This window comes from Rutidosis leptorrhynchoides, chromosome 4 (assembly GCF_046630445.1).
Source record: "Rutidosis leptorrhynchoides isolate AG116_Rl617_1_P2 chromosome 4, CSIRO_AGI_Rlap_v1, whole genome shotgun sequence".
NCBI classification, from domain to species: domain Eukaryota; kingdom Viridiplantae; phylum Streptophyta; class Magnoliopsida; order Asterales; family Asteraceae; genus Rutidosis; species Rutidosis leptorrhynchoides.
In genome coordinates this window covers 599,235,775-599,252,928 of record NC_092336.1, presented here as the reverse complement: position 1 = coordinate 599,252,928, position 17,154 = coordinate 599,235,775, and the positions used below count along the sequence as shown (strand labels likewise).

The 17,154-nt window shown below is 37.5% G+C and overlaps 1 long non-coding RNA gene across 1 annotated transcript; it reads left to right on the top strand.

Moving 5' to 3' along the window:
- The first annotated feature begins 2,129 nt into the window (after positions 1-2,129).
- Positions 2,130-4,092, top strand: LOC139903930 (uncharacterized). The gene is made up of 4 exons (XR_011778597.1): positions 2,130-2,330; positions 2,462-2,664; positions 3,485-3,541; positions 3,826-4,092. It is a non-coding gene; the product is annotated as an uncharacterized lncRNA (long non-coding RNA).
- Positions 4,093-17,154: the final 13,062 nt, after the last annotated feature.

The following is a 17,154-nucleotide window of genomic DNA, read 5'->3' as shown; positions in this document are numbered from 1 at the left end:
TGTGAACCTTGTCACAAACTGGTCCTAACCACATCATTATTTAATAGTAAATATTAAATAAAAATAAAAGCATATAATAACACAATACTAACTTAAGGGTAATTTAGTAATCTTACAGCTAGGCCCGATTGAGGATGTTACACAAACTTTGGGTTAACGAAATCTAAAATGGGATAAGACAATAGCGATATTTTGTTTTCTAGGGCAAGAAGATAATAGAATCTGAATATTTTGTTTTTCTAGAGGGAAAAATAGTTAATTTCGGTTGGAAAACGAAAGGGTGTAACCTTTATTTTTGACAGGAAAAGTTGTTAGTTATATAATCTGGTCCGAGCGTGCGTATACTCTACACTCCTCAAAACCTGTTATTAAGCACAAAAACATAACACATACTTTCAAATAAATCACAATTAACTTAGGAAATGATACTAAAATCACTAGCAAGAGTAAAGTTGTTTCAGTCTATAAAAAGTGGCCACAGTTGTATAGGATTGGAGGCATTGGTGCATGTGTATGGGTTTGGTACACATGTTCCTTTTAAAGGTGATATAAGGTGTGTCAAAATAAGTCTCACTTTTTCCATGTTGCTAATTATTGAGATTTTACCTTTTATTGGAGGTGAGATGGGAGTGTGTATGGTAAAACAGGCACTTGGGGTAGGTAAATTTTGGTGTGGAGTGTTGTTAATGATCTATATGCAGGTCTCAGGCTGCCATGATGTGCATTACCAACATAAAAATGGTAATACGTGGGTCCTACATGAGTTCTAGGGCCCACAGAGTCTAGGTTCAGAGGTCTGTGTCAGTTCATCACTGGGTGGGTCATTTTGGTTTGGGGTATGGTTTTTGGTGGATTAGTGTTCCTGCTGCTGTACTGATATGGTTTGTTTTTGAGAAGTTTGACTTTATCTGGTCAAACTTGGAATTCTGATGATGTTATTTGTTACAGTTTGATGATTTTATGGTGTGGTGATGGTTTATGGATGATGTGTTATGGCTATAATGGGAGTAGGGTTTTAGATTTGAATATGATGTGGTATTTAGGGTTTTTAGTGATGGTTGACTTTTTGAGTCAAAGGGTTATTTGGGGTAGTGAATGGTACTTAAAGTTTGTTTTATGGTTTATGATGAAATGCAAATGGCACTTTGTTCCAAGGATGCTAAATTTTGAAAATGTTTACCAGGGTTGACTTTCAGTCAATGTTGCAGGTTTAATGGAATGCAACAGGAAATATGATGATTGTATTTGTCTACATATGATTGAGTTTGGTATTGTTACTTCAAGTATTGTGAATGAGAGCATGATTGGTTCCTTAAAGCTTGTGGTTCAACTTATTGTGTGCATTTTGAGTTCATCTCAGCCTGGGCATTTATTGATCAAATTTATGATGATTTGGTAATGGTATTATGTTTTGATCGAAATGATGCAACAGCAGGTTAGGTTGTTGAGAATTATAATGGGTTTTGGTATAAGTTTTGAGGGTATTTTGATTATGGTGTTAAGGGTTTGGATTATGGTGAAGTGGTATTACTTGTTTGCTGATCAAAATGGTGGTTTCTTGGCTAATTCATCTGCAGGGACTAACAGTGTAAATATGGAGCAGATTGAAAAGTTTTGCAGTACCAGTCCTTCGTTAGTTTACGTAGTTTGGCAGATTGGCATTGTTAGTCCTTGTTTAGTTAATTGTAGATGGTTAGTTTTCTCATGTAATATTTTTGTGTATTGTGTTTGGGATGTGCACTAAAACGACCCCTCGGGTATTCCCGTTGTAGTTGTACGATCTTAGTTTTTGATATATGATATTTTTCTGGGGGCTTGTCCCTCTTTGTCAAAAAAAAAATATCACTAGCAAGTAGTACCTTACTACGTGGTAGCCGAGAATGCCGACTAATGTACCAATAAAAATGAAACGCCCTCGACCCTTCAGAAAAACGACCAATTTTTTTCTCCTTTTTTTTTTCTAAAAAAATAGCAGCAGCACCCAGAAGGCTATCCAGATTTTGTCATTTGAACCATTGTGACCCGTTTCCAAGACCCAAATCGACACCAATGCTTAACCAATCATACACGACCAGTTTAAAACATTATACAACCAATTCATTAAATTTTGCTACTATTAACAAAAAGTGTATGACAGAAAGTGTGACGAGCTTATACACCAATTTGTAAAAGATCTCAAAACTCATGTCATCGAGAAAACTCGAGCTATCGTTAAAGATCTTTATTCAAGAATCATTGTTGCACTTCATACTGTTGATACCATATCAAAAAGGGATCGAGAAAATGAGGGACGAAGAGTTGCAACCACAACTCTTAGAACTCATTCAGGGGTAAGAATCCATACTTGATTTTAAAGTAGTTCCTTCTTGCCACCTGATGCACACCATTATTTTGTGAAACTATAGTTGTTTTCTTGTATTCTGCTTTTGAAATTGTGATGATTGAATGTAATACATGACAGCTATTACTGAGATATCCAATTTGGTGCCTGGATCAAATGTTGAGCTGTCTGAAAGGTCTTCTTTTGCTCCGTTGACTCCTATGAGACCAATCCGGAAAAAGGTAGCGAGTGCTGATCGAAGGGTGATGCTCGAATCCTTTGTCAAAAAATATAGAGCTATGAATCTGGGAAAATTCCCGTCTCCAACAAGTGCACAAAAAGAGGTAGGTGGCAGTTACTATATAATCAAAAAGATGCTTCAGGAGATGGAATACAATGTCAAAATATCTTCTGAGGAAAAAGTACGGGCCGGGAACTTAAATTGGTGAGATAACTTACTCTGGTAAAAAGAAACAGGTCAAACGGGTTTAAAGTTGTTCAAACTGTTGTTTTAATGTTTACAATACCATATAGCATTTTACTCATTTTCTAATTTATATTCTAAACATTATTGAACCATCCCAAGGTAGCCCAAGTGGTTGGGGCCCTGAGATCCTTGCAAGAGGTCTCAGGTTCAATTCTTGGGGTGGCCAGGGAAGGGTTGGAAACAGTCAGGGAGTATTCCTGATGGGCTGCGTACACTAGAGTATGGGGTCGGATTACTCGCCCTTCCCGGGTAACCCGAACAGGGAAAACCTTACAACTTTATTCTAAACATTATTGCTTTTTCAAGCATAATTTTATGCATTGACTATATTATAACAAAAAAAGTAAAGATTTAACATATATAATAAATGTTTTCTGGTCAACTCAAACCGACATACTAAAATGGGGCATTCGAAACAAACTCATTTTGGCCATTCACAAACCATCACAAGATGGGCTAGTGGTTTGCGTCCTAATATCCTCGTAAGAGGTTTCAGGTTCATACCTCACTATTGGCACATCTTGGGTTGTCAAGAAAATTGTCGGAAAGGGAACAAGTAGATGGGTATACATTGTCACATGAGTAACGTATAACTATACATTCCGTGCTTGTTATAATTTTATTTATTTATTATATAGAAAAAGTCTAAGATGATTTTTTGAAATATTCTTGTGCAGCTTTGATTGTAATGCCCTTGTGTTATTGGAGAAAATGTTGACTCTTGATCCATCACGGTATGCTTATTTAGACAAATTTATTCTGGACATATCATTACAAAGTTTTAACTGTCTTAAAGAATTTAAATGGGTCGATTTGGTTATGTTTTGTCTCATCTGGTCAAATAAGAAATGATTAAAGGGGTAATGTGAACAAATGGGTCAATCAAGTTAAAAAATCATTTAACTACCCAAGTGCTATGTGTCAATTATGAGCTTTTATATACCTATTTGCACAGGTTTTGGTTTCTTGATACTTGATTCTAATGACACGACTTTCTTTCTGATCTTGTTTTATATAGAGGATTTCTGCAAAGGATGCATTGGATGCTGAATATTTCTGGGCTGACCCGTTGCCTTGTGACCCAAAAAGGTTTGCTCTCATTATCAATATTTCAGTTTTCCTACTATCTCCTTATGAGATGTTTTATTCCTCACCAATTAGACATGATACGATACTCATGTGACAATGTATACCCATTGACTTATTATCTGCACATCATTATGTTAACGGGATAATGATGGAACAGGGATCTGCTGTTGTAAGAGGAAACACAACAATTTCAATTGGGGATTTTTTTTTTTTTTTTTTTTTTTTTTTTTTTTTTTTTTTTTTTTGAAAGGCAAGCTTGCATCAGTCCGGACCGAAGCCTAGTCATCATTTGCACACACACACGCGCTTTCGGGCAGGAAACCCGAACCACACTCTGAGGATCCGACCCTTTAACCATCCCGAGGGGCAGGCGGGCCGGATCTTAGTCCCGGAGCGGGTCGGTAAAACCTTCCCTTTGGGCCACCTTCAAGGAATATATTTCAATTCCTAGAGCGGGTGACGAGGCTCGAACCCGAGACCTCTAGCCCTGCGAGTACACAAGTGTAACCGCGGTACCATTGAAGCAATGCTTCGTTGGTAATTTCAATTGAATGATAATAATTATGAATTTAGCATTCATCAAACGAGTGATGAATGATTAATTTATCATTCATCACTCGTTTTGATGAATGATAAAATTTATCATTCATCACGATTATTATCATTTATCACCGATTTTTTAATGATTTCGAATGCTTTTAGCTTATAAAAATATAGATTAAGATAGCATTTTGATGCAGATTTTATGAATCTAAAAAAAAGATGTGATTTTGCTTATCCCGTTTGTACCATTAAAGTTACTTATCTCTATATTTGTTCCCTTAATGCGAAATGCTATATTGATAATTAATAAATCAATTAGTATGTTTTTGATGAATGGTAAATTTTTTAATTATATCTATTTGATGAATGATAACATTTTGATGAATGATAACTTTTTTTTTTATGATTGATAAATGTTTAACGAACGATAAGGAATAACAACACATACATTAAGTAACTCGGCATTTGGTCTTGAACTCTCAAACCAAATTAAAGACCGATAGCAATATTGCGTCAGGGGGCACCCGGTGGAAGTTCCATGATATTTTAATCATGGGGGCGGAAAGCTTACTCCCGCCGACTGAGACTTCGGTTTTCAGTTACCCTCACTCGGAATTTGAGGTTAAACTCGGTGAATCCGATACCGGTGATGGTTAATTCGAAAAACGTGTCTAGTGTAAAAGCTAGCATGACAATTTTTTTAAAAACTCTAAAATTATTTTCATAAAGGTCATATTTTTCCCCTAAGGACAAAATTTTTGATCTAATCATTAGTCACGTGGGACTTAAATTCAACGACCTTCCTTCAAGTGTTCACCCTGTTCTAGTGTCACCAGAGTGGTCGTTGGGGCACTCGATGAGTGTCGTCATCCTAAAACACAGGGAGAACCAAAGGGACTACCATCTCGGCACACCCACTTTTTCAATGTAGATGGAATTGACGGTAACGCTTCTAATTTTACAACTAGAGTGTAGCATGTAATTTGTACCAAGTTCTAATGTCGTGTGTTCATATCGATGCTTCGGTTCCCCCTTGATTCTCGGTTCGTTTGAAGATTACATCATAAGGTTCGAGATTCTTTTACTTCCTTTATATGGTATACTTTGTTTCATATGAAATTTTGCAACCGTGATCATTATATTATTTGAGGTTTGGAAAGTTAGAGTTGGGGAATTGCAAGTGGGAGCCATGTTGGTACAAAACTTGCAACGTTCATACTTCCCCAAAAATCCAAAGACCCACCATTTTTCTTGCAATCAATTTACTACCATTAACCTCTAGATTGTAAAACTTTAAATCACACCTACAAACTGTTTAGATTTTTCCGATCCAAACCCGACTAGTTTGTCCGGCAACGGAAAGATCACGCGCCGCCACGAGCCTATACCGGATTTGGTACTGTTTTCCGGCGAGTTGTTAGTTTCTCCTACTACAACGTTTCCGGCGATTTTACTGCGTTTTCGTGACCGACCGACCCGAGTTTCAACAGTGTTTTGCTCCGCCGCTAGCTGTACTTGCTGCCGGAAAGTTTTTCCGGCGACGGTTTGCAACTTTCTGTCCCCAATTTTTGTTGAATATATCTATGCACTATATCTGATTACTTGCGATCTATATCTGTGTGTGGTATAAATTGGTTAAGTTCGCTACCGGCCTTTTATATCGGTTGGTGCCCCTGTTTTATATTGTCTAAAATAGTTAATTACTGAGTGCTCGTCGTTTATACCTTTCCTTGTATTATATTGCTAAATTTTTGGTGCTTGCCTTCTTTTATTTTTGTTGGTCTTGTATCAAATTAATTGGAATAATTAATTCTTCTACTTGCTTGACTTCCTGTACAAACTATATTAATTAAACTTTGAGAAGTTTCTACTCTGTCTGCTGCTTGTTTCTATGCAATATACGTCTAATATTCTTTTACAACCTACTATGAGCTTTTTATTCTATATCTATATTAATTAATATATATTTATATAGACTATATTTATATTTATTATTATTATTACCTTTACTTTATAATTTATATATAATCTGACCCTTGAATATAGATACATTTATACTCATACACACTTTTCTTATCTTGACTTCCTTTTTAGAGTAAGATAGACACTTCTCGTAGAGATGGTAACTCGAGGTCATGTCCTTCAAATTTGGCGGCAGGTAGGTCTAGAGGGTCTAGTAGTGGCAATAGGTTAGTGAACCCGGTTAAGATTAGAGTAGGAAGTTGGAATGTAGGAACCTTGACTAGCAAATCCCAAGAACTTGTTGATACTCTACTCAAGAGTAAAGTAGACATATTGTGTGTCCAAGAGACCAGATGGAGGGGTCTTGAGGCGGTTGTCATTGGTGACTACAAGTTGTGGTTTGCGGGTTCGGGGGCAGCTAGAAACGGGGTAGGAATCCTTATAAGACATCCTTATAAGGATTATGTTGTGAGTGTGGGTAGACGTAGTGATAGGATTATGTCGGTTACGTTAGTTATCCAGGAGGAGACCTACATGGTCATTAGTGCTTACGCACCCCATGCTGGGTTAGGAGAAGAAGTAGAGAGACGTTTTTGGGAATCGTTAGACGATTGCCCCGCTGACTATCGTTTACTTATAGGGGGAGATCTTAACGGTCATATAGGAACAGAATCAGAGGGATATACGGGTGTTCATGGGGGCTTTGGGTACGGAGTTCGAAATGAAGAAGGGCGCTCTATTCTCGAATTTGCGGTTGCCCACGACTTGATTGTTGCAAATTCTTTCTTTAGGAAAACGGAAGCTCAGCTAGCAACTTTCCATAGTGGGGGTCATAGTACCCAGATTGACTATTGGCTGCTTCGCAAAGGGGATCTTAGGGCTTGCGGAGACTGTAAGGTCCTGACTACCTATACCTACCTATACCTGTTCCACCCAACACAGATTATTGGTCTTGGACTTAGCTCTGCAGAGACGGTTTACCAGGAGTGTGAGACGCGTCCAACCTAGGATCTTATGGAAGAATCTGAAAGAAGCGAAAGCCGAAACTTTTAAAGCTTCGGTTTCGGAAAGAGTTGAGGCAGGAGTGGATATTGTTACTCATGGTGATGCGGATCAGATGTGGAAGATGCTGGCGTCTACTATTAGAGATGTAGCTAAGGAATCCTTAGGCGTGGCAGTAGGGACATCGAGAGGACATAAGTCTAGTAGAGAATCATGGTGGATTAGTGATGAGGTCCAAACCAAAGTAGCGCTCAAGCAACTGAGGTTTAAGGAGCTCATTACATGCCGTGAGGGGACAAGTGAGGATAGAACTAGGGCTGAAGAGAGATATAAAGAAGCAAATAGAGAAGCTAAGAAGGCTGTCGCACGCGCAAAAGACAAAGCGTATAACGATTTATATAAGACACTTGACTCTGAAGAAGGAGCTAATGATATCTACAGGATTGCAAGAGCTAGGGAGCGTAAAAGGAGAGATATAGATAACATCATGTTCATCAAAGATGAATCAGGGCGAACCATAGTGAAGGAAGACGAAATTAGAAAAAGATGGGAAGGGTATTTCTCATCTCTTTTCGTTAGTGGAGGACCCGGGCGTCGAGAGGACCTACAGGACTTGGGTATAGGACCTTTTCAGAACAACAATTTCTGTAGGAGGATTAGCCAAGAAGAAGCAAGATCGGCACTACGAAAGATGGGGAGAAACAAAGCTATCGGACCAGATCAGATCCCAATAGAGGCGTGGCGGTGCCTTGGTGAGGATGGTGTTAGGTGGCTGACGTGTCTTTTCAACAAGACGTTTAGAAGCTATAGAATGTCTACGGAATGGAGACTCAGCGAGATTATCCCCATCTACAAAAATAAAGGGGATGCCCAAATTTGCGGTAACTATAGCGGTATCAAACTACTTGGTCATACTATGAAGCTTTGGGAGAGAGTGATTGAGACTAGACTTCGACGTGAAACCACGGTTTCAGAGAACCAATTCGGCTTCATGCCAGGGCGCTCTTCGATGGAGACAATTCATATTATAAGGAGCCTTATGGAGAAGTATAGAGAAAAGCAAAAGAGCCTGGAGATGGTCTTCCTAGACTTAGAAAAGGCATATGATTGTGTCCCGCGAAAGTTGATTTGGAGGACCCTTAATGCTAGAGGTATCCCAAGCAGATATATTAGAGCTATTATTGATATGTACGAAGGGGCAAAGTCTTGTGTTCGAACACCTGTGGGAAACACAGAGTTCTTCCCGATAGAAGTAGGCCTGCACCAGGGATCTGCCCTTAGTCCTTTCCTTTTCGCTTTGATCCTCGACGAGCTGTCTCGAGGAATACAAGAAAGCATCCCTTGGTGTTTGATTTTTGCCGATGATATTGTGCTTGTATCGGAATCCAATGAGGAGCTTAATAGAAGACTAGAGCAACGGAGGGAGGCTCTAGAAGACAATGGTCTACGGATCAGTAGACAGATGACGGAATATCTGAGGTGCAGTTTTGACAGGACTGGGGAAGAACAAAATGTTGGAGTGGACATCATCATTGGGGACCAGATCTTGCATCCACAAGATTCCTTTAGATATCCAGGGATCTGCCCTTAGTCCTTTCCTTTTCGCTTTGATCCTCGACGAGCTGTCTCGAGGAATACAAGAAAGCATCCCTTGGTGTTTGATTTTTGCCGATGATATTGTGCTTGTATCGGAATCCAAGGAGGAGCTTAATAGAAGACTAGAGCAACGGAGGGAGGCTCTAGAAGACAATGGTCTACGGATCAGTAGACAGATGACGGAATATCTGAGGTGCAGTTTTGACAGGACTGGGAAGAACAAAATGTTGGAGTGGACATCATCATTGGGGACCAGATCTTGCATCCACAAGATTCCTTTAGATATCTAGGCTCAGTCCTCCACAAATCGGGGAGGATAGACGACGACGTGACCCACCGTATTAAGGTAGGTTGGTTGAAGTGGAGAGCAGCGAAAGGGGTCTTGTGCGACAAGAAGATACCGCTCAAATTGAAAGGGAAATTTCTTAAGGTGGCATTAGACCGGCCATGTTGTATGGATCATAATGTTGGCCAATGACGAAGGCCCATGAGAGAAGGATGGAGGTGGCAGAAATGAGGATGCTTAGGTGGACATGTGTTATCACCATGTTAGATATGATTCCAAATGGTGTGTTTAGGGATAACCTTGGGGTCAGAAGCATCGCCGACAAGCTAAGAGAAGAGCGGCTTCTGTGGTTTGGGCATGTGATGAGGCAATCAAGTTTAGACCCGTTTAGGAGAGTTGAGGCACTCACGGTCGACGGAGTAAGGAGAAGGGGTAGACCTACTCGTAGGCCTCACGGTCGACGGAGTAAGGAGAAGAGGTAGACCTACTCGTAGGTGGATGGATAGACTAAGGCTCGACATGAGGGAGCTTTTGTTGACCGAGGACATGACTTTTGATAGGAATGTGTGGAGGGCTAGAATAAGAATAGTCGAGTAGGTTTTTTTTTTTTTTTTTTTTTTTTTAGTGGTGCTATTATTATTATTAGTATTTAATTAGTAATTAGTAATTAGTAATATTATTATTATTACTATTACTATTACTATTACTATTACTATTACTATATTATTACTATTACTAGTACTATTACTAGTACTACTACCACCACCACCACCACCACCACCACCACCACTTGTTTTTACGATTACAACAATCGTACTATTATTAGCTTTTACTATTACTACTACTACTATATTATTACAAATTATTAATATGTTAATATTATTATTACTTGTATCAGTAATTAGTATTATTTATATAAATACTATTACTATTCCTATTTTCCTATTAACTATTATTTTCAACTATTATTATTTTTATTAGTACTTTTAGACGAGTAAGTTTTAGTATGCATGTATGTATGTTTGTATGTAGGTATGTACATATGTCTATAGATGTATGTATCTAGGTTTTTGTAATGTATGTAATTATGTTTATGTACGAATGTTCGCTTACGTATGTAGTTATGTAAAGATGTATGTATGCTTATGTATCTTCTCTTTATGTATGTATGTTTATGCATGTATGTGTCTTCTTGATTTATGTATGCCTACTTTTTGTTTTCTACCCAGTCATCTTCTTGATATGTGTTTGTATGTGGGGCGGGTATGTATGAGGTATGTATGGATGATGTGTTATGTATGCACACGTGTTTATGTATGTATGTTTGTTTGTAGATGTGTATATATGTATGCATGTATGTTTTCTGTTTCATAGGTTTACTTATGTCGAGGTATGTATTACATGGATGTATGTATGTATGTTTCATAGAAAGTATGTATGCGCGGATGTAGGTATGTATTTTTGTATATACGTCTGTATGTATGTTTATGTAGGCAGGTACGTATGTTATGTAGGTATGTATATTTATATGTTTGTATGCATGTTTTTGGCTCTAATTATTGAGGCAACAACAAGCGTCGATTTAGTGGCGACTTGACTGCCTCTTAGAGCCTAAATTGAATCCCAGGCAGGCTTTAAAACCTATGGAAATTTGATCCTACCATTCCCATGGCGTCTCTCTCTCTCTTTTTTTTCATTTTTATTCTTATTTTTATTCTATTTATTATTATTATTATCGTTTTTATTACTATTATTATTTTATTTTTATTTTTATCCTAGTTATCGGCCGGAGGTTCACTCGGAAGCAATCTCTCTATCCGTCGAGTAGAGAGAGGGATGACTTTCTCTACTTTTTGACTTAACTATAAGTGGTGATCTGACTTGTCTTTATTCTCGGTTAGGGGAAGGATTGTCTACATCTCACCTCCCCCATACACCACTTATGTGGTATTGAGTTTTGTTGTTGTTGTATATTTATGATTGGTTGAAATTGGATGATGATTTGTTGGTTCTTTAGATTTTATGTTTAATATCGAGTTTCAAGGATTATTCGATTCTACATATGCTTTTGAAGAATTATCTTTCGGTAGAGACGGTTCGTATTTTACGCGTGTTTTAGTTCATAAATGGCGAAAGTTAGAAGCGTTTTGAAGATAAAAAGAAGAAGATATGAGTTTTTGGTGAAAAAATGGCAATTGAAGAGGTTTTTGCAAAAAGTTAGTAAAAACCAGAAAAGCATCAGCTACTTGGCGTAATTTACGCCTAAGAGGAAATTTGAGACAGGAATAACCTGCACTTGGTGGTGTAAAATTACGCCAGTAGTTAACATGGTGGCGTAATTTACGTCAAACCTGGCGTAAATTACGCTAATGCAATTTTGCTGCAGCCGGATTTTTAGAGATTTTTCTTAGGGAACAAGTTGGACATTCCATATATAAAGGGAACCCTAAAGCTACGAATTTGATTACTTTTACATCAGTTTTGAGCAGCGGAGAAGAACCCTAACATCAAGAATTCATCTCTTATCAAGATTAAAAGGCGAGAACTTCATGCTTCATCAACAAATCCCGACATGATCATCATCATCAATATGAGCGGCTAGTTCTTTTATCTTTATTTCTTCCATGAACAATTCCATGAACAATTAATGCATGTATTTTATTCAAGTTCCTATGTGGTTTACGATATTATGAAACTTAAGTCTGTTGGATTATGATGGTTATATGAACCGATTGGATATTGATTAATGCAAGTTTTATAATTTTGATTATTGCAATGATTTAATATTGTGTACATGATCCAACTTAGTGTTAATTAGATTAAGGATAAAGACATAATGTCTAGGTTACATAGTTCAATCTCAAGATAATTATAATTAGTAGACTTAAGAATTTTTTTCTATGTGATTTAATCAATACTTAGTAAACATTAGACTTGTTTGAATGAATGCATGCATGCTAGATTGAGATCGTGAAGGAATAAAGGCTTTGAATCTCATTGTTTACATTATTATCTCTTTAATCTTCTGTTTGTGCTCTTAGCTTAAAATCATTTAAATTTTAATCTTGAATTAGTTAATCATTAGTTAAACATAACAACCAAATCCTGAAAATTGCTTGCTTTTGACTATCATTTTCCGTGGAACGAATCCTAGTTACCCTTACTAGTTAAAGGTAATTAGGTTGATTTGATCAGTACTTCGACGTCGATCACTAACATGCCTTTATTTACCTTCAGACGGCTCGTAACCCTGGTTAGACTCCTGAGAGCCACCATCAGAATCACTACCTTCCAAATTCAAAAACTCCCATCCCCCTTCATCGATCAATGAAGTTTTGCGGGTCATCTGTTATGGTTTTCACTATAGCCCGCCAGTTCATGTTCAACCTGCAACATACATGAAACCATATAGTATACATTTGTATATTCAACTTAATTTCGGTAACTTCATTCAGATGAAAGCATATAATATTTGTAAATTGAACATGGATGGGTTAACCGGATGGGTTAACCAACCTGCTTTCATAATATTTAATATCCGTCGTATCCAGCCATTCATTAATCCCTTCAAGTGAAGTAGAAGGAATCGAATCAATGCGTAACACGTCACATTTAAAATCCTTGAACACAGTTTCACTAACAGGTTAAAGATACAAGGTCTACTTTTTGAAGGAGGAAGTGTCGACAATGTGATTGCGGTTGCAAAGAATTACGGATCAATGTTATGTGTGGATCGTGCAACACATAGAAAGTCACAATCTTGTTATTCGTTTGTTTTTATAGAATGTCAAGATCCTGGGGATATCCATGAATATCAAATTGTTCCTTTCAAAAATTTTAAGAAATACAGAGTTTGGGTGGAAGAGGTGAAGTCACACGATCTTAATCAAGAGTTGTTTTCGGTTTTGGATATTGATTTTCATAATTCAGAGGTGTCAAGACTTGTTGCTCCTATCATCTGTTCCGAAAGTCCATCAGATAATGTTGCTCAACCAGATTCCAGCGATACAGTTCAAAATGGTGATAGTTCAAATTTTGAATTTGTGGGTACAGTAAATGGCGATAAAGGGGGGAAAAGGTGGACTTTTTACCTGATTCATTAAATGAGGAAGATTTCACCAACGACATGTACAATACTGTCCTTCATATTTTCAACAGTCTGCAACAAGGTCCAAATGTAACCAATAATCCTAAAGGGGACAAAAAGGCTGTTACTTTCTCAAATAGTACTAAAGAGCATTCCATAAACAATGAAACTCCTTTGTCACCTGCTCCACCCACAATTATTTTACCAAATTCAAATACTTCAGATCTTGTTAATACACCTATAAAACCCCACGTTTGTTCTCATTCATGCCGCACTTCAGGTTGCAAAAGACCCTGTTTAACCTTTTAGACAATTTCAAAAAAGTCAAAGATCTTCAAGCACAAGAACCTCTTATTTTACAAGTCCATAAAGCCAAGCCTTCCAAAAGTGAAAAGAAGAGGTTTTTGAAAGCTAAATCGGGCAATCTAGATAAAGATCCCTTCGTGCAAACTCCCTCCGGCGAGTCAGTTGATGAAGATTTAGACGGGTTCACGGATCATATGGATATTAGATCACAATCAAATCAATCTAAAGTAAATGCAAAGCTCTTTAATCCTAGCAAACAAGTCGTTCATTTAAAAAAGTACAATGAATTCTTTACCCCGGTGAGAGAATACGGAGAGCCTCCTACGCCTCCTTTTAAGAAGCGTCAATAAATTTGGCGTCTCGGAACACGTGAGGCTTCGGGGGTATAGACTGGGATCGTATGGTTGGCCGAATGGTTACATGAATGCACAAAGAAACGATGGTAAATGAGGTTCAGGTAAATGTTTGTAATGTTTGTGTTTGGGTTCTGTCTTCTCCTTTAATTTTTATGTTTTTCATGTCTTTTTCGACTCTGACATATGGAAAAAGTCTTAAACCTTGTTTAGTTTTCGTGGCTGACATGATGTGTGTGTGTTAGATATGGGTTCCGGTTTCGGTTTTTAAGAATACAAATTTGAATCTTGTGTAAGGGTTGAGTGTTAATGGTTGGTTGGATGGTGTCAAGATTTCAATTTCTTTAGATTTTTCTGAAATCGAAAGGTGGAGTGTGTAATGGTTCGTTCATGTTTGGGATTTGGAATCACAAGGTTTTCAGAAGGTTATGGTGGTAAAATGGGCGACGGGTTCTTAGATTCGCTTTTCACTCCAACCTTATTATGGGTTACAACCATTGGATTTTAGTCTATATTTAGTTTATTGTGCTTGTTTGAATATAGTTCACTAGGTTCTTTGAAGGTTTACGTACTTGGGTCCTGTTATTTAATAGGGTATATGGCTTAAATTGTGTACAAGTTTGGACCCCAACGTTATATTCTCTTGGCTTACGGATAGTTTACTTTTGGTTTTGGTTTTAACGCGGATAAGGATCGGAGTTCAATTGGTCCGTACACTTTGTAGGGTATTGTGGTTGGTCAGAGATAAGGTGGTGTTCTATGGCTCATATACGTGTAGCTTGTGTAGCTTGTTCAAGATCGTACTTGAGATTGCGGTTGTTAAAGTTAGACGGGCCCAGTTTGTGCAGTTAAAGGGCTATGTATTGTAATGTAATGCTTTATAAAGCTCCATAATGTTTTGTATTTTATGTTCGTAAGATATGGCTTGTATGCTGATTATGACCCAAATGGGCAGAATTGTTGTAAGCCCAGTTTGGGTCACCTACTTGTTTTCTTTAAATTTTTCACTATTTGTGAAAAAGGGATTATTACCAAAATGCCCAAACATTTTGGTCCCTTTGCACCAGAGCCCAACAAAATTTTTTTTTGACAAAATGCCCTCGCAAGGCGCAAGGTACCTTGCGTACAAACAGGCGCAAGTCCTTGCGCCTTTATCTTAGCAGGATAAGATTTCATTAGATTTTCTAGATTTTCATGGATAGAATTTCGATCTTATATAAAGAATGTCTCTGGAACTTGTAATTTATCATTTCCTCACAACTCATTCCCAAAGAATTTCAGTGATTATTGGCTACACAAGGTACATTTTCAAGCATTTTTTTTGCACTACCTAAGTATTTATGAATTGTGTTATTGAAGATAAATTTGTTGTTCATATATGTTGTGGGGGTTCTTTTGAGTTTATTAACAACATTCCCATGTATTTACCCCTAGATTGTTTTAGAATTCGGCTAAAACTACCTGTTGCACCTATAAAACCAATGAATCAGAGAATATTATTAAAAAATGTTCTTAAAAAAATATAAATGCCACCCAATTCACATGTTTCAATGAGATACATTTATAATAACCATGTTTTTGATATTACGGATGATTATGAAGACTTTCAAGAGTTCTTACGATATGCAATTGTAAATGCTCCGATTGATATTTATGTTGTTGAGAAAGTACGAATGAATCTACCACAACGAAACCCAGAAACACACGTACCACAACGAAACCAAGAAACACACCAACCACAACGAAACCCAGAAACACTCCAACCACAACCAGACCCAGAAACACACTCAACACAAGTCACTGAACCACTCCTTCATAATTTAGAAGCGGAAGAGCCTGAAATGCCACCTCCAAACACTGAAGAGTTTGATATGTTTAACTATGGTGTTGAAAACGTATGTAAAATTAAAGGAGAACACCCGTTTGAGATATCTGTTGTCGCATCTAGTGATTCAGATGGAGAAAAAGACGGAGACGAAGAAGATCAATATGAAGAAGAAAAGCAAGATTTATTTTGGAATATGCCACCTCTATTGAGTCAGCAAGAGCAAGAGCCTGAATTTACGACTCAAACACCTACCACGTATAGGGTATCAGATTTAATTAAAGTTCGTCAAACTTTTTTGAACAAGGCCGAGTTCATAAACACTCTATTTACAAAATGTCTTGAAGAAAACTTCCAAATTAAGCCTGTAAAGACGGACACATCTCGATACACCGCTAATTGTGTGTTGCCAAGCTGTGAATGGAAAATTAGTGGTTACAAAATACGGAACACTGAAAACTTTATGGTAAAGAAATTGCATGACGTACACACATGCCCACGCACACTAATTATGGGAAACAATAAACATGCTACCAAAAAGGTGTTGGGTAGTATGCTTGTGGATTCTTTCAAGTCTGCAAACCGGGAATACAAAGCAAATGATATACGTGCGGATATAGGACACCGGTTCGGTGTCAGCATATCTTACAATCAAGCATGGAGGGCAAAATGTCATACATTACAGATGCTTCGTGGCAGTGCTGAAGACTCGTTCTGAATGCTTCCCCTTTACCTATATAACATTAGGATCCACAACCCGGGAAGCGTAAGTAATTTGGTCACCGACAAAGAAGATAGATTTTTAATGTGTTACTATTCCCTTGGCGTAGTTGTAAGTATCGATAATCTCTCTCAATTTTTAACTTATAATTGACCTTATTATAATTGAACACTTTTGACCTGCTAAAATCTATGTAGGTTCGATCATTTGTTCAACATTGTCGCCCTGTAATCATCGTCGATGGTGCGCATTTGAAGGTTGGGTACTCGGGGACAAATTTAGTTGCCGTTGCGATGGATGACAATAATGGAATTCTGCCATTGGCCTATGGAATTGGTGGCGGCGAGACAAACGAGGTTTGGTCATGGTTCTTAGGCAACCTAAGAGATCATTTAATGAGTTGACTTTCTTTCTCTGATTCCACGTCGAATGTGCATTGGAGAAGGCCTTTCAATCTCATTATCAGACAAAGATCGATTGAAACACGTATCATCATCCTAAACATAATAAATAACATAAGTAATAAATAAATCAATAAATCAATTCAATTAATACCAAAATATAATAATAAATAAAG